This window comes from Cydia splendana, chromosome 17, assembly GCF_910591565.1.
Source record: "Cydia splendana chromosome 17, ilCydSple1.2, whole genome shotgun sequence".
NCBI lineage: Eukaryota > Metazoa > Arthropoda > Insecta > Lepidoptera > Tortricidae > Cydia > Cydia splendana.
Window position 1 is genome coordinate 14,096,546 of NC_085976.1, and position 22,341 is coordinate 14,118,886.

At 38.4% G+C, this 22,341-nt stretch overlaps 1 protein-coding gene across 2 annotated transcripts in view; it reads left to right on the forward strand.

Annotated features, from left to right (window-relative positions):
- The first annotated feature begins 8,141 nt into the window (after positions 1-8,141).
- Positions 8,142-22,341, forward strand: part of LOC134798848 (hemicentin-2-like) — a 33,487-nt gene continuing 19,287 nt past the window's right edge. Inside the window, exon 1 of one of the 2 annotated variants that reach the window (XM_063771240.1) lies at positions 8,142-8,350. The gene's annotated coding sequence lies outside the window, so the exon portion shown is untranslated. The remainder of the gene's footprint in view (positions 8,351-22,341) is intronic. The other variant, XM_063771239.1, reaches the window with a different exon arrangement.

The following is a 22,341-nucleotide window of genomic DNA, read 5'->3' on the forward strand; positions in this document are numbered from 1 at the left end:
AAAAATATTTAAAAAGATTTTTAAAAACGGGATCCTATTACTAAGACTCCAACTGTCCGTCTGTCTGTCACCAGGCTGTATCTCATAAACCGTGATAGCTAGGCAGATGAAATTTTCACAGATGATGTATTTCTGTTGCCGCTATAACACAAATACTAAGAAGTACGGAACCCTCGGTGGGCGAGTCCGACTCGCACTTGTCCGGTTTTTTAAAAGTTATTACATATGTAGTTTCATATAATTTGTATGGCGCTAGGAATTAGCTTACAACGCCATCTAGTGAAGTGAGAGGTTACTAGGTAACAGTTTGGAATATGTTATAATTTATGGAACCGAGGTTGTTATTCCACCTCTCCAATTTCTTGGTCCAATGTGTATTTGCGTCTCACATTTTGCTTAATGAGAGAGTGAGATGCAATTCACATTGGGCAAAGAAATTCAATAGGACAAATGGAATACCACCCTGAGACGTAAAGCTCGCCATCTGTAGGATTTTATTGAAATGATAACGTCTTATAAATCGATGAACACCGGTAGCATGCAAGAAAACCGGGCAAGTGCGAGTCGGACTCGCGCACGAAGGGTTCCGTATCATAATGCAAAAAAAAAACGAAAAAAAAAGCAAAAAAAAACGGTCACCCATCCAAGTACTGACCACTCCCGACGTTGCTTAACTTTGGTCAAAAATCACGTTTGTTGTATGGGAGCCCCATTTAAATCTTTATTTTATTCTGTTTTTAGTATTTGTTGTTATAGCGGCAACAGAAATACATCATCTGTGAAAATTTCAACTGTCTAGCTATCACGGTTCGTGAGATACAGCCTGGTGACAGACAGACGGACGGACGGACGGACGGACGGACAGACGGACGGACGGACGGACAGCGAAGTCTTAGTAATAGGGTCCCGTTTTACCCTTTGGGTACGGAACCCTAAAAAAGTGTCACGTCGTGGACATATCTCCATGGTAACGTTGTGGACGGATCTCCATGGTAACGTTACGGCCACGTTTTCTTATGACGTTATCAGGTTATCACGCAAAATTATCGTCTGTAAACCGACTACAGACAACCATATTTTATTTAATGGATGAAACGTCTGTGGAAGATTAGCAATCTTCATTATTTACTGGTCTCCGGTGTGTCTATTTATAATTTATATTATTCAGACAAGATATTGTGAACAGCATTAATATTACGGAATGATTAGAGCTTAGTTTTATATTCATTAAATTCATTCGTCAAGTAGCAAATAGATAAATATGTAATAATGTGCAGTAGTAATTGTTACTATGTATCTCTGTATATTTTTATTACCTGTTATTATATAGACAACGAATCTAATAACCGTGCGAAATTGATAAAAAATCCTAAAATAAATTAGCATTCTATGGGATTTTTCAAACATCTTGGGTGCGGTGACAGAATAGATGTCATCTCCATACAATTTACAAACTTATTGTAATGTACTTGTATTGAGATGACATCTGTCACCGTACCCAAGATGTTTTAAATTATGCTACAACAGCCCACTCATTGACATTGGTAAAAATTATTCATAAAACTTGACATGCCTGAAATTAGTTAATTTATTCTTACAAATACATAAGTCATAATGGCGGATTAGGACAAACAAATTTTAACAAATTGAGGCTTGTAACGCATTTATGCATAGCGCCATGTCTTTAGCTGCTCTTAACCCCCCAATGACGGATATATCCGAACCGCAGGTCCAACGCCAAAGACGGAGTAATCCGTCACAGACCACAGAGCAACATAGACCTTGCATATGCATAAAGTTAAATTTCAGTTTTGACACTTCGTCCGAGTGATAGCTCTTGTGTTTGACACGGCATCGAAAGGGTTAATTTGGCGTTGTGCACCATGAACAAATTATGTCATAATATAATCTTCCTCGCCTTAGCACGTCTATTAGATTACTTGTATGTGCCTTTACGTAAAATGCATGTTAATAGAGTTTCAGCAAAGAGAATAGAGTGTATAGAGAGTTACTGTCATGGTAAATTATGTAGCCACAGTACATTTACTGCCATTTTTCGACAGAAGATTAAAACTGTTGATTAAAAAGAACGCCATTTGACTTTGATTCTTATTCTTTCACTGATATGTTTTAATTTGGTAAATATACAAATTAACGCCATCTACTCGAGAGTATTTATTACGGAATACCATCGCTCGAAAAGATTGCACCATACCTTTGGCCTAGTGTCAAGTAGATGGCGTTAATATTAATATTTTCCAAATTAACACATATCAGTGAAAGAATAAGGATCAAAGTCAAATGGCGTTCTAACAGTTTTAATCTTCTGTCGAAAGATGGCAGTAAATGTACAGTGGCTACATAATTTACTTTGACAATCCGCCTCTATTTCAAATTCTCTTTGGTTTCAGATATCCTACACTTAAAAAGTTAAAATACGGCGGGTACGATTAAAGTTGTAAATACTATTCATTTTATTATCATTAAAATCTCGTTTACATAATAATTGTAGCATATTTTGAAATATATGATAATTTTTATATGATGCATTTTCCTTTACACCAGACATTTTTTTCATTGTCACCCTTACGTACGAATTTACAAGTGCGAGGGAGAGGCAGTGCCGGATTAACCAATAAGCAAAACAAGCACGTGCTTAGGGCACCACGTTCAGGGGGGGGCACCAAAATACCAGGTTGAAAAAGGTGAACAAATTTTAAAATTAGGGACAGACACATCGTTTTTACCACACGATTCTTTTTAGCTGTCCAAAAGCTAATTTGCAAAACTAATGGCGCGTAATTCTTCGGGAAACAATCGGTAATTCACAACGCTTACTAACAACCCGTCTCGATTTGACCTTACGCGGAGGCCCTTAAAGTCATGGAAAAAAATCTTGCTTTCGGGCTTGCGGCCAGCCGAGTTTTTCGACATAAATTACCGATTTTATAGCGAATTTTGCTCTCTTGCACGCCAAATTTGTCGGCCAAGCCGAGTTGCTCCTTAGCCGCAATCCTGAGACCTAACTGTCAAAGTGTTATAAGGGGCCCCGTGAAAGCCGAAAACTAAAAGCATCCTATCAAGTAGCGCTTTCGAGTGAAGCCAAAGAGCGAGCAATAGAAGAGTCGTGATTACATGCATAGATTCGATTTCAAGCCACTCTTTTGCAGTGTGGCGTAAGGTCTTATGCGCGGTCTTCTGCCTTATGGCAAAGTTGATCAACTGCCTTAGGTAATTACACTTGGGCGTGGATCCAAATCTAGGCTTTCCTCTTTCGCAGCTGGGCCTTCTGCCTTAATCACACTTCACATTCACTTGGTCAATTCCAAGCTCTGCTTTCTTGCATCTTTTCCGTATGAAAACAACCTCGCTGAAACCCTTAACTATCGAGCCCTATGCGAAGCTAGGCCGATAGAAAACTGTCCCATCCCTTCTCTGTATGAAATCCTGGATTCGCGCCTGGTTGGAACTAAAAGTAAAAATGTACAACTGTCTATCAAATTGCGTTTTTTATATCGAAAAATTTTCGCGCTCGCTTCGCTCGCGTTTATAATAACATTATGAGATATGATAAAGGTGACATTCGGGTGGCGACTGCAGTAGCATTACTCTGTTGTAAGGTTACTGCTGCAGCACTGTAAATTTTCGTGATAAAATGATGTGACTGATTTCCATACTAAAAGTAAAAATGTACAACTGTCTATCAAATTGCGTTTTTTATATCGAAAAATTTTCGCACTCGCTTCGCTCGCGTTTACAATAACATTATGAGATATGATAAAGGTGACATTCGGATGGCGACTGCAGTAGCATTACTCTGTTGTAAGGTTACTGCTGCAGCACTGTAAATTTTCGTGATAAAATGATGTGACTGATTTCCATACTAAAAGTAAAAATGTTCAACTGTCTATCAAATTGCGTTTTTATATCGAAAAATTTTCGCGCTCGCTTCTCTCGCGTTTTCAATAACTTTCTAAGATATGATAAAGATGACATTCGGGTGACGACTGTAGCAGCATTATTCTGTTGCAACGTTACTGCTGCATCACTATCAATTTTCGTAATAAAATGATGTGACTGATTTCCACACTAAAAGTAAAAATGTACAACTGTCTATCAAATTGCGTTTTTATATCGAAAAATTTTCGCGTTCACTTCGCTCGCGTTTTCAATAACATTCTAAGCTATGATAAAGGTGACATTCGGGTGGCGACTGCAGCAACATTACTCTGTTGCAACGTTACTGCTGCAGCACTGTCAATTTTCGTGATAAAATGATGTGACTGATTTCCATTCACAGCTGTAATGCGGCAATGAACGTCACTCAACTTACCAAAAAATTCAATGTAATCTCGATGACCCTACGGAGAGGGGGCACCATGGTCTAGAAATGCTAAGGGCATCAAAATATCTTAATCCGGCACTGGGGAGAGGCAACACGTCGAACGTGGTTCGCGGTAGGCCCTCGGGTGGCCAAGATAACAATCTACAAACAAAAAAAATGTATCGGAATGACAGATGCTACGACAGAAGTCAGAGAGACTATCAGGGACCGTGCGCGTTGGAGGGTCTGCCATCTTGTGGTCTGAATCCGAAACATATGTGCACATGTAGGTACATTGCCAAAGCAAGTGCTACCATCTACCGTTCTCGTCGGTACGTTCGTTACACAAGTGCATGGTAGGTTCTGCCATCTTGTGGGCTACATAGGAAGCATAGACACATTTATAGCTCCTATGCTGCCCCCTATAGTTCATACACGAGGCCTGGTAAATCTGTCAGATTATGCGATTTTGGTATTAAGAAAAGGTAATAGGGTAGATATTTGCTGAGAGGGTCGAATGGATTTACCCGAGTTTGAAGTTAAGCGACACACGATATCGGTTTGCACGAAATGGTCTATCTCCCGTTTCTATGAATGGCAGAGATGGAGATAAACAAAATATCGATATTCACGGCCCACTGCTCTCACGCACTCCGATGGCGCCACATGCACAGCTGACGTGGCCCGTAATTAGATTATTCTACTCGCTGTCGGCAGATTTGCACCTTATCGAATACAAAATAGGGTTTATATTATTCTGTACGTATTCTTAGTCTATTCGGTGCCGATGCCTGTAAATATGGACCTTATGTACAATCGTATAAGGCTTAAAATATTCTGTAGGTACTAAAAAATGCAACCAAACTTAACTAGACAGGCTGATGACGTCGGCTATCAACAGTTGCTTAATTAATCTTACCTCGATGCGTGATGTTAACAAGCCCATATAAATAATTATAGTACTTAATAGGTAAGGGTGGTGAAATGAGATTATAATCGTCGGCAGTAAATTAAATTGGTATAATACCTTTAATGAAAAAACAATTATTAACTAATTTACGTACATATAGATTAGGTAATTATAAATACAGCCATTTTACATACAATGTTTTTTGGGTGAAAACTTCTTTAGCGGCGCTGTGCACTTTTTGTGATGGGGAAAAAAATTTAAACTCGCGACAGCGTAAGACGTCAGACGGACACGCGACCTGTGGCCTATTTTATAAAGCTACAAGTTACAATTTACAAGGGATCATCCATTAATTACGTCACACGAATTTCTAGGTTTTTTGACCCCTCCCCCCCTCCTTGTCACACTTGGTCACATTTTGCAAATCCCTCCCCACCTGGTGTGACGTCACATTTTAGGCAATTTTGTTTTCAACGAAATCAGCAATACTAATAAAAAAAAATTTAATAAAAAAATATTTTTGGTAAAAGAAATATTAGTACTTAAGTAATTTTATAACACAAAACCAATTAGGAACGAGAATTACTTCTAAAAACACATTAAAAAATATAAATTAATTTTCGGTTACTGATGAAGTTAAAGTGACGTCACAATGTTAGTGACTCCCCCCTCCCCCATGTCACAACATGTCACATTTTCTTGACCCCTCCCTCCCCCTAAACGTGTGACGTAATTAATGGATGACCCCCAAGCGGAAGTCACGTTCTAACACATAGGGTTAGAAAGAGACTTCCGCTTGTAAATTGTAACTTGTAGCTTTATAAAATAGGTCACTGATCGAAAAACTGTTACAATATCATTGAGTTTTCACTTCTGCCAGCGCTCCCGGAGTGCAACCCGTTGTTTTTTTAGGGTTCCGTACCCAAAGGGTAAAAACGGGACCCTATTACTAAGACTCCGCTGTCCGTCCGTCCGCCCGTCTGTCTGTCACCAGGCTGTATCTCATGAACCGTGATAGCTAGGCAGTTGAAATTTTCACAGATGATGTATGTCTGTTGCCGCTATAACAACAAATACTAAAAACAGAATAAAATAAAGATTTAAGTGGGGCTCCCATACAACAAACGTGATTTTTGACCGAAGTTAAGCAACGTCGGGCGGGGTCAGTACTTGGATGGGTGACCGTTTTTTTTTGCCGTTTTTTGCATTATGGTACGGAACCCTTCGTGCGCGAGTCCGACTCGCACTTGCCCGGTTTTTTATGTTATACCTAAGTAGGTAACTATGTACAGTCAACTGTAAAAATATGGGTGCACAAATCATCTCAAAAATATATCCCATAGCTCTTATGTCAGCGAATTAAGAACTATGGGACATATTTTTGAATAAGTTGGCTACACCCATATTTTTACAGTTGACTGTACGAGCGCGACGTTCGACCCCCATGGCTCCGCCATTTAGAAAAATTTCCAAAAACTAAATCCACTAAAAAAATCTATATAATTATGGAACCGGCATATAAAACTTCACAAAAATCGCTTGAGAAATGCGACCGGTAGAGGCAAAAAACCGGATTTACGAAATAATTTTTACCCAATGGCAAACGGACACCTTAGCTTCGCTCGGTCAATTATTTACTCCAATTTTTATTCTTTAAAAATTAATCCTATAAGGGGCAGAGGGTAATTTATCGTATTAAATGTGCAAATACCAGTAATGGCGGGGCACGGGCAAGGGGTCTGGATCTGGATCCCATTGTGCAGATAATATCGAAGGGATTAATTTTATGGTTTAACAGTTTAAACAAACAACTTTTAATATTTAGGACTATCCAATTTTATGGGAGCGGCGTATGGTATAAGTAAATCGGATTAAAAAAATTAATCGCATTTCAGGGTTCCGTAGCAAACTAAATGTCCGTCTGTCTGTCCGCACGCAGCTTAGCTCATCGGTTAGTAAGTACTAGGAAGTTTTGAACCGTGGATGGGATGTTAAATCTTCATAAAGACATCTAACAAAAATATTGTAAACTTGTTCGGTTCAGTCGTTTTTGAGTTTTTGCAAAGACTTATCCTTCTCCGAGACCACGGGGACAACGCCATCCTCGAAACGTCGGATGTAAATTTTAAAACTTAAATAGGCGATTAAGTCCCGAGTGCAGTTTGATAAAACTTTTCCTTTTTCAAAAGTGCCGCCAAGCTCTTTTTGCATGTTTTCTATAGGTAGGGTGACTGCTATAGTTATTGGCCACTACATAGTAATTGGCAACTCCTAACAAATCAGAGAGAAACAAGCTAATCGGAGCTTTATTGTTAAGAGTGGCCAATTACTATGTAGTGGCCAATAAATATGTATAGCAGTCACCCTACAATAATCCGTGTTAAATCCGCCTCTTTGACGAACGTGCAACTACGGAACCTTACATTAAACAAGGCCCGTCATGCCCATGACCACTGAAAAAAAACCTTTTGACAGTTTCACATCTATTTTCAATAAAATAACAACGGGTGCCAGGAGTGCCGGCAGAAGTGAAAACTCAATGACATTGTAAAAGTTTCTCGATCGTCACGTGTCCGTCTTACGAATTTTCAATCTGTCGAATCTGTCGGTCACGTGACCTGTCGCGAGTTTAACATTTTTTCACCATTACAAAAAGTGCACAGCGCCGCTAAAGAAATTTTCACTTCAATTAATCTCATTTTCAAATCACTTGCAGCGCATCCCGCGCACATCGGCATCGATGCAATGCATCGAAATAATAGGCGGTTAATAGGCACGAGCGTGTTTCACTTGAATGCAGGCTGCAGGTAAATGCATATTTTAAAGTATTGAATAAGCCAGCTTCACAAATCACCAGCATTTTTCAGTCGTAGCTTCACAAATCATCGTAGACTCGTAGAATACAAACGTGGCGCTTGGTTCGTAGCCCGTAGCACGATCAAACTATTTACTGATTGGTTCAGTAGCGCGCGAGCACGCGATCTGACCGCTTGCGTATGTGCGTGCGCATGTTATGCGTGGCGGCTACGATACGTGCGTAAAAGTAACTTTTTAATAAACATTGTAGTGTTGTGAGAAAGTAGTGGTGGATACGGTGCTTTCAGGATTGCTCGCAGGTAGGTTTTGGTATTTATAAGGAGCTAAAATCTTCAAGAAATAATACACAAAAAAGCAATCAAAATCAGTCAATGTAAATTAGAACTAAACAACTAAAGTTACCCTCTTGTATCGCTCTTAAATGTAATTTAATAATGGTGACCGAAGAGCTGGCGGCTACCTCGCACAACGTATCAGCATTGCGATACAGCGAGGAAATGCCGCCAGCATCCTTGGTACAATGCCTCAAGGGCCTATTTTAGATTTAATCTAGTTATTAATTTCGTTTAGTAGTACCACTGTATATATATTTTATGTAAATAAATGATTTTTAATTGTCAGAAAAAAAAAATAATAATGCAAAATCGTAACTTACGATAACAACATTAAAATCGCTAAGCCTTTAGACATGTTAATTACTTGGTTGTGTTCATTAATTGGAACGAAATATTGAAATAGTCCATAGTTCACCCCAATCTAATATCTATCGAAAATATAAATCTGTTTTGTCAAAACTAAGGACTACCCTGAAATTACATTCATTTAAATAAAAAAAAAAACAGTTTAACTATCACGTACCTAAACCTAAACTAAATTGAGTACCAGTACCTCCTCCTTCAATTGCAGTCGGCACAGAATAAATAATAGTACTAGGTACAGAAGACTCACTCTCTAACAAAACGCGTCTGTTACGATCAGGCCCCGTAGACAACATGCCAATCGCTAACGCTCCGTAGCGAACGAAACACAACTGTCACGGTCACAATAATATAGAAGAGTGATAGAGAGACTCAGAACGATTCGATGGCGAAGCGCAAGCGATCGTCACCTTGGCTAGGCCGCCATGACAGATATGGCCGCTAGGTGGCGACAGCGCCACGCGCGGCTTATGGCTAGCCACCAAAATTGGTGTGGAACGGATGTACTTTTAGCTACCTGTAGCAAAGCGACGAAATCGCGGAGTGAGCCACGCCTGCAGTCGGTTAAAAATATTTGAATACACAGGCATTTTGGCATAAATAAGCTCTCATGTTCATTTCATTAGGTATTATTTATTTGAGTTTTATCATTTTCCCGGAAATGTTTTTTATAACATACGACGAATACATTTCACTAAGTACCTACTATAGATCTTCACTATTCGTGACCTATCGAAATCGTTTGAGTTAATTTCAGTTTCGATTTCTATTGGCTGTTTGGCACCGTCTCATATTGTTCAATAATAGCTTTCGTAAGCTTCGATTAATAATGGCATAGGTATCTAGGTAGGTACCTATAAATAAATAGGAAGCTAGAATGAAGCCATCGAGTAATGTGGCGTAAAATGGACTTACCCAAAATTGAGCCTTGAAGTTATCTTTCTCAGTCATAATCACATTCAGTCCATGAAGGACATTTAAAAGTAAAATAAAATTACAAGAGACCGGTTTCGAACTAAGGCGCTGGGGGCTTGGTCAGCAGGTTTTCTGTAGTACCTAACTACCTATATTACATCCAATTCAGTGAACTACATATATACAACGGGTCCAATAGAGCTAAGGTGCTTGCTATAGTTATTGGCCAATACATACTAATTGGCCACTAATAACAATAAGGATTCTATTGGCTTGTTTCTTTCTTATTTGTTTTAGCCAATTAGTATTTATGTTACTATATGTAGTGGCCAATAACTATAACAGTCACCCTATCGATTGGACACATGTGTGTTCAGCGAAAACACGGGAAAAATCACAAAAAATGATTGATATGTATGTCGTTTTCTAGGTTTTCGGATACGCTTTACAATGTAAGGAGCAGAGGGGCTACCGCGAAAACCGAAATTCGCAAATTGCGGGGATCTTTCTCTGTCACTCTAATTACGCCTTCATTGGAGTAAAAGAGAAAGATCCCCGCAATTTGCGAATTTCGGTTTTCGCGGTAGCCCCTCTGAATTTCGTTAGTTTGTCCGTAACTCTGTTTCTCGGTAAACGTAAAAGAGGAATTCGTTCGTTTCGTCGGCACTTTATTATGGACCTACTCGTACCTATTGTTTGACTTGTAGTGACCCAACTAGCAAAATCACGCTAACAACAGTCTCTAGACTACAATTTTGTCGCTCTTATATTGATTTTATATCATCGTATAAGCCCGGGTTTGGGCACAAAGCATAAGCGTATTTATTTTAATATCGTTCTAATATCAGTCTAATTGAATGTTGTTTGCATTCACAGTAATCTTTTTCAAAACTATATTAAGCTGCTTTAGGCTAATATCGCTTTTACGTAAGTATCTTGTAAGCCTACATAGGCTTATATTGGTCGAACGTAAGTATCTTGTAAGCCTACATAGGCTTATATTGGTCGAACGTTAGAATATTGTAAGCCTAAATAAGCTTATTTTGGTTTGAAACATTCTATTTGTGAAGTATAAATATACGGGTGAAATTAACTGCAACGTGACAAAAACATATTAGTGTAAGTGTTTATCAAACTTTTTATGAATTATGTTTAAATATAATAACGTGCTGTTTATCATCGTCTGTTTATGTTTCAGGGTACGTATTCACATGGGAAAATATTATTTATTGTAAAGTAGACCCTGTTTTACACTTCAAACTTCATGCGCCTACTCAAATATGGTATTTAAATATTTTATAATTATTTTATTTCTTTATTTTGTATTGATAGTCAGCCATTGATGTAGGTGTATTTTTCAAGCGCACTATTAGAGTATTTTAAGCATTCTGAATACAAATGATGTGGCCATGTTGAATAAATTACGGTTCCTTGCTTTACTTATACTAACAATAGTGTTCCCAAAAACGATTTAAGATCAAACCATCTTATATTGATCTTCTCTTTTGTGATATAAGTGTCTTAATCTTATATCACTCTAATATCTTACTAAAGTGCTGCTGTTGATCTTATTATAGCTTTAGTAAGATCAGAAAAGTACGTACTTACAGTGTTCTTATGCTATGTTGATATTAGTCTTACGTTCTTACAATAGCAGTTAGAAATCTAATATAAAATCAAATGAACTAAGAGAATGAGGATATAAGACCAGGTACTCTTAAGTTCAATGAGACTTCGTAAATGTTGTTGTAAGAGCAAGAGGCTTATAATAGTATTATGATATGTTGATATTAGTCTTACATTCTTATAATAGCATTTAGAAAGTCTAATATAAGATCAAATGAACTAAGAGAATGTGGATATAAGACCAGGTACTCTCAAGTTCAATGAGACTTCGTAAATGTTGTTGCAAGAGCAAGAGGCTTATAATAGTATTATGCTATGTTGATATTAGTCTTACATTCTTATAATAGCATTTATAAAGTCTAATATAAGATCAAATGAACTTAGAGAATGTGGATATAAGACCACGTACTCTCAAGTTCAATGAGACTTCGTAAATGTTGTTGTAAGAGCAAGAGGCTTATAATAGTATTATGCTATGTCGATATTAGCCTTACATTCTTATAATAGCATTTAGAAAGTCTAATATAAGATCAAATGAACTTAGAGAATGTGGATATAAGACCAAGTACTCTCAAGTTCAATGAGACTTAGTAAATGTTATTGTAAGAGCGAGAGGCTCATAATAGTATTATGCCATGTTGATATTAGTCTTACATTCTTATAATAGCATTTAGAAAGTCTATTATAAGATCAAATGAACTTAGAGAATGTGGATATAAGACCAGGTACTCTCAAGTTCAATGAGACTTAGTAAATGTTATTGTTAGAGCGAGAGGCTTATAATGGTATTATAAAATGCTCTTATATACATATATAAGACTAGGTAATAAGACTAAACTTACTAAAGTGCGTATTAGCTTGTCTAAGACTAATATAAGAGCGATGATAAGTTCAAAACAAAAATAAGAGCGCTATAAGCTCACTACTCTTATAAAGTGCGCAATCTGAGACTTTTTTGCTAGTTGGGGAGACTATCATATCGTAGTACAGATGTACTTAGTGCATTAATTAATTTCCATTGTATTCACGGAAATGTACGAACGTGTCTTGCTATTTCAGTCAGTCTCGGTACAAAAAGTACTGAGGTCCACTGAAGTAGCATGACAAATACGAACATTTCAGAGAAAATACGATGGAAAACAATTATGCAGTACATCTGTAGGTATATACTTAATACAGCTCATATCAAGAATGTTTAATAAAACTTTTTGGTAGGTATGTTCCCCATGTGTAATGTTACCAAAGCCCAAATTGATTTATCGCCCACTTCGATGCACATGCACCCATTGACCTCTCATAATTATAGTATTGATAAGTTATCTTCATATAATAAATCAACTCTAAAGTCGTTCGTTCATGAAAAATAATTATATGTATGATTAGGAATTGCAATTACGTGGATAAAATGAATTGACGAATATTATTGCCTTTATAGTCATTTACCTATTTATTTACCTAAGTATGCTTATACCTACCTGTTAAATACTCGTAGGTAGTGCCGTCAAGACTCACGGCGCGATTCGGGAAATGAAATAGAGATTCACTAGATATGAAATAGTAAAGATAGGTGACGTTTCACGGCAAAAGGTACCTTATGGAGGTTGGCGCTTACGCTATTATTAACGCCACTCCAATATTTTTGCGGCCGCCATAAGGTACCTTTTGCCGTGGAACGTCACATATCTTGACTATTTCATATGTAGTGAATCTCTAATTCATTTCCCGAATCGCGCCGTCAGAAGCTTAGATTAAACCATACATAGGTAAAAGCACGTATATTTCAGTTTCAATCTGCTAAGAATGTTGTCTTTGACACAACAATAGAACTTACCTACGGCATACCAGCATGCATTCTGCGTCTAAACTTGGGCATATACAGAGCCACAGAGCTTCCACCTAGGCGAATGACTTTTTACCTTTATTGGATTCCAATCGATAAAAGCGTCGATTTATTTCTATCAAAGTTGGAATTCCTGCGCCCTACGCCAGATGTTGAAGACTGAAAACGAAAGACTAAACGAGCTATAGCGAATTGATTGTCTTTACATATATACTTGTATGTTATTGAGAGATCGATCAATTAATCGATCGGTGGTAATATTTTTTGTCCGAGTGCCTTCATGTCTTCACTAACTTGACATTGGTCACCTGACAATTTCTTATACATTTGGGATGTAAAATGAATGGGGTTGGCCGGTCGAAGTATTTACCATATGGGTCAATCCCTTAGAATTGAGTCAATTTTTTGACCTGTAATGCCCTGGATGCCAGCCCTTTAAGTCAAATCTCATAGAAAAAGGGGCAAGCTATGATGGCGCCATCTATGCAAACCTTTGACAGTTGCCGATCCCATTGTCAGTTTTAGCGTGGTAAACGTGAAACGTAGATAGCGTTAGCGATCCTCTATACTGGACTTTACTCTCATTACGCGGTGGGAACACAACGCGGATCGTGCCTAAGTAATGCCAAGAATGCTGGCTTTCTTGGCTTGTTTTCTAGCTATTAACGTTGTTCTATTCCCGGCGCTCTAGCTGGTTTATTTGGACACCGATAGTATTGGCCACGTGCCTGTGGATTCCCCATCCACGCGCTCCGGATATAGCGCTGTGACGTCGCACTACTTCGGCAACTTCCGCGGTCGTGATCGAAACGGGGCAATTATCTGGGGCCGTTGGTTGGCTCACGCGTGACATGTGAAGAGACATCTAGCTTGAGCAACTTCTTGCGTCATGTGGAGAGACAGCCATTTCAAACGTTTTTAATAAGTTCTGAAAAGCTTTTTGTATAAAATCAGTGGAAATCGGTCAGGAACCTACCTTGTATTAAGAACTAGTTGGCTGAATGAGAATAAAATCATGAGCTAAGCTGCACCGTTTCTGCATGGGCAAAAATATGTACATACATGCTTTCAAAGAACCGGTCTTTCCGATGCTTCCTAATTTACAGCTCAAGCGATTCTCGTGAAATTCTGTTCACGTTTACCGATAGTTTAGTAGGTACGAGTACCTATAAGGATTACATTTATTCAGTTCTAGTCTACGCATAAACCGACTCCGAGGGTTACAGCTCACAGAAATCTGAACAGTCCAAACGCCGGCGACTACCCAAAAGCTTTTTTAGTACATTTTTAAATGAAGCTCATAAATTTAAGTGTCAATCTGCAGCCAGAGTGACAGATCATGAGTACAGGGCGGTATTTAAAGTGACACTTAAATTTAATCGCACCCAAGACACTTGCCACGGCCATGTGTCCCCTGTTCCCACACGACTGTACTACTAATTTGATGTTAGCAGAGGCTAATTATAAATCTGCTCTACGAAACTCTATGTGGTAAGTGTCTTTTATGTGCCTGAACTTCAGGTACAGAAAAGACACTTGAAGTTTATATTTATTTTAATGCATCTTGCTCGCACTTATATAAATATTATACATATATGACATTCTTAGACAGTTTGACCAAGTCCCACAGTAAGCTCAAGATGGCTTGTGTTGTGGGTAGTGGGTACTCAGACAACGATATATATAATATATAAATACTTAAATACATAGAAAACAACCATGACTCAGGAACAAATATCTGTGTCATCATACAAATAAATGCCCTTACTGGGATTCGAACCCAGGACCATCGGCTTCACAGGCAGGGTCACTACCCACTAGGCCAGATCGGTCGTCAACTTATATATATTAAAACTAGCTGTGCCCGCGGCTCCGCCCGCGTGGATTTCGGTCTGTGTCAGTAAGCGGCTAATTTCTAATCCTAATTTCTCTCCCTCTCCCCTGGAGGCGGAACTTGAAGTAAAGTTGACAGATGGATATGCTAGAGGACTGTAGTCCAGATAAAATATTTTACAATTAGGTACCACTAAATAAAACTACACTCCAAGTCACCCTTATTCAAATTTTACACGTGACTTAAACGACAGAGTAGTAGGTGTATATCGGACGATACAGTACCTAAGCCGTAAAGGGGCCCACTGATTAACAGTCAGCCGGGCGGTATCGGCCTGTCAGTTGTTCGGAACTGCCAAAATTTTGTTCTAACTGACAGGCCGATACCGTCCGGCGGACTGTTAATCAGTGGGCCCCTTAAGGTATACGCGCGCGAGCGAAAGCGAAGCGGCCTGCCTGGCTAGACCGCCACTTACCGTGGTCTTCTTCAGACTCCTGAGGAAGACCACGTGCCCCTTGTAACCTCAATGCGTTGCGAGACTTTCGGGAATGATTCGATTTTTTTCGGGAATGCATGGTAATGCGTATAAAATGCGAGTCCCAAATCGTTTGACTCCGCAAACGACCAGTGCCGGATTAAGATATTTTGATGCCCTAAGCATTTCTAGACCATGGTGCCCCCTCTCCCTAGGGTCATCAAGATTACATTGATTTTTTTTGGTTAATTGAGTGACGTTCATTGCCGCATTACAGCTGAGAATGGAAATTAATCACATAATTTTATCACGACAATTGACAGTGCCGCAGCAGTAACGTTACAACGGAGTACCTAATGCTGCTGCAGTTGCCACCCGAATGTCACCTAAACATATTGAAAACGCGAGCGAAGCGAGCGCGGAAATTTTTCGATATAAAAACGCAATTTGATAGACAGTTGTACATTTTTACTTTTAATATGGAAATCAGTCACATCATTTTATCACGAAAATTGACAGTGCTGCAGCAGTAACGTTGCAATAGAGTAATGCTGCTGCAGTCGCCATATCTTAGAAAGTTATTGAAAACGCGGGCGAAGCGAGCGCGAAATTTTTTCGATATAAAAACGCAATTTGATAGACAGTTGTACATTTTTACTTTTAATATGGAAATCAGTCACATCATTTTATCACGAAAATTAACAGTGCTGCAGCAGTAACGTTGCAACAGAGTAATGCTGCTGCAGTCGCATACCTTAGAAATGTATTGAAAACGCGAGCGAAGCGAGCGCGAAATTTTTTCGATATAAATAGGCAATTTGATAGACAGTTTTACATTTTTACTTTTAGTATGTAAATTAGTTACATCATTTTATCACGAAAAATGACAGTGCTGCAGCAGCAACGTTGCAACAGAGTAATGCTGCTGCAGTCGCCATATATTAGAAAGTTATTGAAAACGCCAGCGAAGCGAGCGCGAAAATTTTTCGATATAAAAACGCAATTTGATAGACAGTTGTTCATTTGTACTTTTAATATGGAAATCAATCACATCAATTTATCACGAAAATTGACAGTGCTGCAGCAGTAACGTTGCAACAGAGTAATGCTGCTGCAGTCGCCATATATTAGAAAGTGATTAAAAACGCGAGCGAAGCGAGCGCGAAAATTTTTCGATATAAAAACGCAATTTGATAGATAGTTGTACATTTTTACTTTTAGTATGGAAATCAGTCATATCATTTTATCACGAAAATTGACAGTGCTACAGCAGTAACGTTGCAACAGAGTAATGCTGCTTCAATCGCCATATCTTAAAAATTGATAGAAAACGCGAGCGAAGCGAGCGCGAAAATTTTTCGATATGAAAACGCAATTTGATAGACAGTTGTACATTTTTACTTTTAGTATGGAAGTCAGTCACATCATTTTATCACGAAAATTGACAGTGCTGTAGCAGCAACGTTACAACAGAGTAATGCTGCTGCAGTCGCCATATCTTAGAAAGTTATTGAAAACGCGAGCGAAGCGAGCGCGAACATTTTTCGATATATTATTAATTTATTAAATCAACATAATTATTCAATTATTTTTGTTGATATCCGTGCCTTCTAAACTTAGAGTTAATTTGGCAAAATCTTTCCTCGGTGGCTTATTCATGTCACAACGTATTAAATTCAGCGCCATCTGTTAGTTTACCAGGGTACTCAATAGTGGTAGCACATATTTGAAAAAAGTTTGCCCCTCCTTCCTAAGTAGCGCTATAAGATTCAGGGGCAAACTTAAGTCAATCGAGTGTTGTGGCTACCCCCCCTTTTAGGGGTCGAATTTTTATAGCCTATAACCTGGCCGGGGATTTTCTCGACAGATTAGTAAAGTTTTCATCAAAATCCGTTCAGCCGTTTTCACGTGATGCGCGTTCAAATAAACAGACAAACAGATAAACAGATAAACAGACAAACAGACAAAAATTCTAAAAACTTTTGGAACGTGTTCTGTTATCGATTCTAAGTATCCCCAGCCAACTTTTTTTCAAATATCTTCCATGTACAGACTTTCGACCGTCTTCAGCTTTATTATATGTATAGATTAGGTCCCACTAAATAAAACTAAACTCCAAAATCAACATTTTTTTCGCCCTTATTCAAATTTTATACGTGATATAAACGACAGAGTAGTAGATGTATATCGGACAAAACAGTAAGGTATACGCGCGCGAGCGAAAGCGAAGCGGCCTGCCTGGCTAGGGCGCCACTCACCGTGGTCTTCTTCAGACTCCTGAGGAAGACCACGTGCCCCTTGTAACCTCAATGCGTTGCGAGACTTTCGCGAATGATTGGATTTTTTTCTGGAAGGCATGGTAATGCGTATTAAACGCGAGTCCCAAATCGTTTGACTCCGCAAACGACCAGTGCCGTTTTGATGCCCTAAGCGTTTCTAGACCATGGTGCCCCCTCTCCCTAGGGTCATCGAGAATTCGAGATTACATTGAATTTTTTTGGTCAGTTGAGTGACGTTCATTGCCGCATTACAGCTGAGAATGGAAATTAGTCACAACATTTTATCAGGAAATTTGACAGTGCTACAGCTAGCAGTAACGTTGCAACAGAGTAATGCTGCTGCAGTCGCCATACCTTAGAAAGTGATTGAAAACGCGAGCGAAGCGAGCGCGAAATTTTTTCGATATAAAAACGCATTTTGATAGACAGTTGTACATTTTTACTTTTAGTATGGAAATCAGTCACATCATTTTATCACGAAAATTGACAGTGCTGCAGCAGTAACGTTGCAACAGAGTAGTGCTGCTGCAGTCGCCATATCTTAGAAAGTTATTGAAAACGCGAGCGAAGCGAGCGCAAAATTTTTTCGATATAAAACGCAATTTGATAGATAGTTGTACATTTCTACTTTTAGTATGGAAATCAGTCACATCATTTTATCACGAAAATTGACAGTACTGCAGCAGTAACGTTGCAACAGAGTAATGCTACTGCAGTCGCCACCCGAATGTCACCTTTATCATATCTTAGAATGTTACTGAAAACGCGAGCGAAGCGAGCGCGAACATTTTTGATATAAAAAACGCAGTTTGATAGACAGTTGTACATTTTTAGGGTTCCGTACCCAAAGGGTAAAACGGGACCCTATTACTAAGACTCCGCTGTCCGTCCGTCCGTCTGTCACCAGGCTGTATCTCACGAACCGTGATAGCTAGACAGTTGAAATTTTCACAGATGATGTATTTCTGTTGCCGCTATAACAACAAATACTAAAAACAGAATAAAATAAAGATTTAAGTGGGGCTCCCATACAACAAACGTGACTTTTGACCGAAGTTAAGCAACGTCGGGCGAGGTCAGTACTGTGATGGGTGACCGTTTTTTTTTGCCGTTTTTGCATTATGGTACGGAACCCTTCATGCGCGAGTCTGACTCGCACTTGCCCGGTTTTTTACTTTTAGTCCCAACCAGGCGCGAATCCAGGGTTTCATACAGAGAAGGGATGGGACGTTATTAGATGGGTACTTGTACACGTATAAAAGTTTCATGTAGGTACCTACTCCACGACGACGACTGCAATGCTGATGCAGCCTGCGCTTTTTTTTGCCTACGGTTTTGGTGCCCCCTAGACGTGGTGCCCTAAGCAAGTGCTTATTTTGCCTAAAAGGGTTAATCCGGCACTGCAAATGACAGAGGTCAATGTTTTTTTTGTCAAAGTACCCACTTTGTATGAATATGGATTTGATATGGGTGCGATATAATTACGATTAGGTATAATTCATGATGGAGAAAATTAATAATTTTAAATAATTATGCAATTATACGCGTGTTTGATAATTATGTGTGTTTATTTTACCACTATGTAACTATGTAAACTCATTTTTAGTTTTCTTTATTAATTAATGTTTACTCAGTTCCCCAAAAGACTGCGCAATGAAGGGCAATTAATTTACTGTCGTTTAATTTTGTTATATTATTAATTTATTAAATCAACATAATTATTCAATTATTTTTGTTGATATCCGTACCCCCTGCTCTAAACTTAGAGTTAATTTGGCAAAATCTTTCCTCGGTGGCTTATTCATGTCACAACGTATTAAATTCAGCACCATCTGTTAGTTTACCAGGGTACTCAATAGTGGTAGCACATATTTGAAAAAAGTTTGCCCCTCCTTCCTAAGTAGGGCCATAAGATTCAGGGGCAAACTTAAGTCAATCGAGTGTTGTGGCTACCCCCCCTTTTAGGGGTTGAATTTTTATAGCCTATAACCTGGCCGGGGATTTTCTCGACAGATTAGTAAAGTTTTCATCAAAATCCGTTCAGCCGTTTTCACGTGATGCGCGTTCAAATAAACAGACAAACAGATAAACAGATAAACAGACAAACAGACAAAAATTCTAAAAACTTTTGGAACGTGTTCTGTTATCGATTCTAAGTATCCCCAGCCAACTTTTTTTCAAATATCTTCCATGTACAGACTTTCGACAGTCTTCAGCTTTATTATATGTATAGATATTCAAATATTTTAATATCTAAATGCGCTCCTAGCTGCATATGCACCGCAGGGCGCTAATTAAACATTAAACTCGGCCCGCGCCCACGCCTGTCATCCACCCCGTATTTATTGTTTCTTGACCACCATCCTGTTTAACTTTTAAATTAATTTATAGAAATGAGAATTGGTCGAATTGCGTGATTTACGATGGTCGGTCACAACCTATTATAATGTTAATTTTTCGACGGGGTGCTGATAAATCATAGATTACTATCGTTTATTTTTCGTTATGTTATTGTAAATATTGTAATTATTGTTCCATTGTCAGCAGTCGATATTTTTAAAATAAAACCTTAGTTAGAATAGCCTCACTTCTAGAATAATTATTCTGTTTTTTATTCCGCATTTAAAATAAAAGTCACATGATTTATTCACCTTAATTTTATTCTAAAATAACTAGTGCAAGAATTATTCTAATTCAAATTGATTTGAATAAGAATAAAATTTCTGTTTTTATTCTTATTCTTATTCAAGTTAACTTTTGCCCAACTCTGATATTTTATCGGGATGTTCGTCATAATATTTTATTGTTCTTCTTCATTTACGTTTAAATCTTACGTCTGAGGGTCGTGACCACAATAGGTCACCCTAAATGTATTTATTGTAGGTTTGTAATATAAACTAGTAGTTCGCCCCGAACTGTGAACTCGCGGTTCGCCAAAAAGACCAATTGAATGCAGTGCTACTTAGTCCGAGATGGGCATTTCGTAATTGATCCCTGATTCCACTATTACTTGAAATTACTTTGTAATCTGATTACCGATTCCCTGATTACTTTGTAATCTAACAATACCGTATTACTAAGTACAATTCCATTTGAGGAATCAGGAATAAATTTTTCGAATATTACAATTACTAGTAATTGGAATCAATATCGATTCCTCATTACAGTAATATATTAGGTACTTGATTCCTTTCAGATTACATTTCGTACTACTACTATCAAAAGTACATTTCGATAGTAGATATAGATGTTGTTGACTTATTACTGGGATGCATCTACCTATAACTTATTTGAAACAGGTGTGCAGATTTCGAAAATGATGACCATTACCAATAAAAGCACATCCATGACGACTTTATGACATACTGCATGGCCGCCATTTTGGATTCCAAAATGGTCATCATTTTCGAAATCGGGGCCCCCTAAAACCTACAAAACGACATCCATGACGACTTTTATGACATAGTGCATGGCCGCCATCTTGGATTCCAAAATAGTCATAATTTTCGAAATCTGCACCCCCTAAAACCTATAAAACGACATCCATGACGACTTTTATGACATAGTGCATGGCCGCTATTTTGGAATACAAATTGGTCATCATTTTCGAAAACTGCGCCCCCTAAAACCTATAAAACGACATCCATGACGACTTTTATGACATAGTGCATGGCCGCCATTTTGGAATCCAAAATGGTCATCATTTTCGAAATCTGCGCCCCCCAAAACCTATAAAACGACATCCATGACGACTTTTATTACATAGTGCATGGCCGCCATTTTGGAATCCAAAATGGTCATCATTTTCGAAATTTACGCCCCCAAAACCTATAAAACGACATCCATGACGACTTTTATGACATACTGCATGGCCGCCATTTTGGATTACAAAATGGTCATCATTTTCGAAATCGGGGCCCCCTAAAACCTTATAAAACGACATCCATGACGACTTTTATGACATAGTGCATGGCCGCCACCTTGGATTCCAAAATTGTCATCATTTTCGAAATCTGCACTCCCTAAAACCTATAAAACGACATCCATGACGACTTTTATGACATAGTGCATGGCCGCCATTTTGGAATCCAAAATGGTCATCATTTTCGAAATCTGCACTCCCTAAAGCCTATAAAATGACATCCATGACGACTTTTATGACATAGTGCATGGCCGCCATCTTGGATTCCAAAATTGTCATCATTTTTGAAAAAAATCTTAAATTAAAAAACAATATTATAAAACCGAGCACTTTCATTTGATACCAAACTCGACCATACTGTATTGCAATTAAAATGACCAGAATAGCAAGACCCCTCACAAATGGCTTTTTAGCATTTTAAGCTCTTCTAGCTCAATAACCTCTTGTTCGAGCCTGCTCAAAATTTAATGACTAAAATATAATGCCCTCTTAACTATACGTTCACCCAATTTGATTTAAATTAGGACAAATTTACTTAAGTTATTGAGTATCAAACTATCCTCTGATAGTTCAGCTTAAAAACATCGAAATGCCGGGACGTGCTCTTAGCCAGCCGTGTGTTCAAAGTCGAATGTAAGAACACTTCGCTTCGCTCGCTCGTTCGATTAATATTAAATGCCTTTCCAGCTCTCCACTGGTAG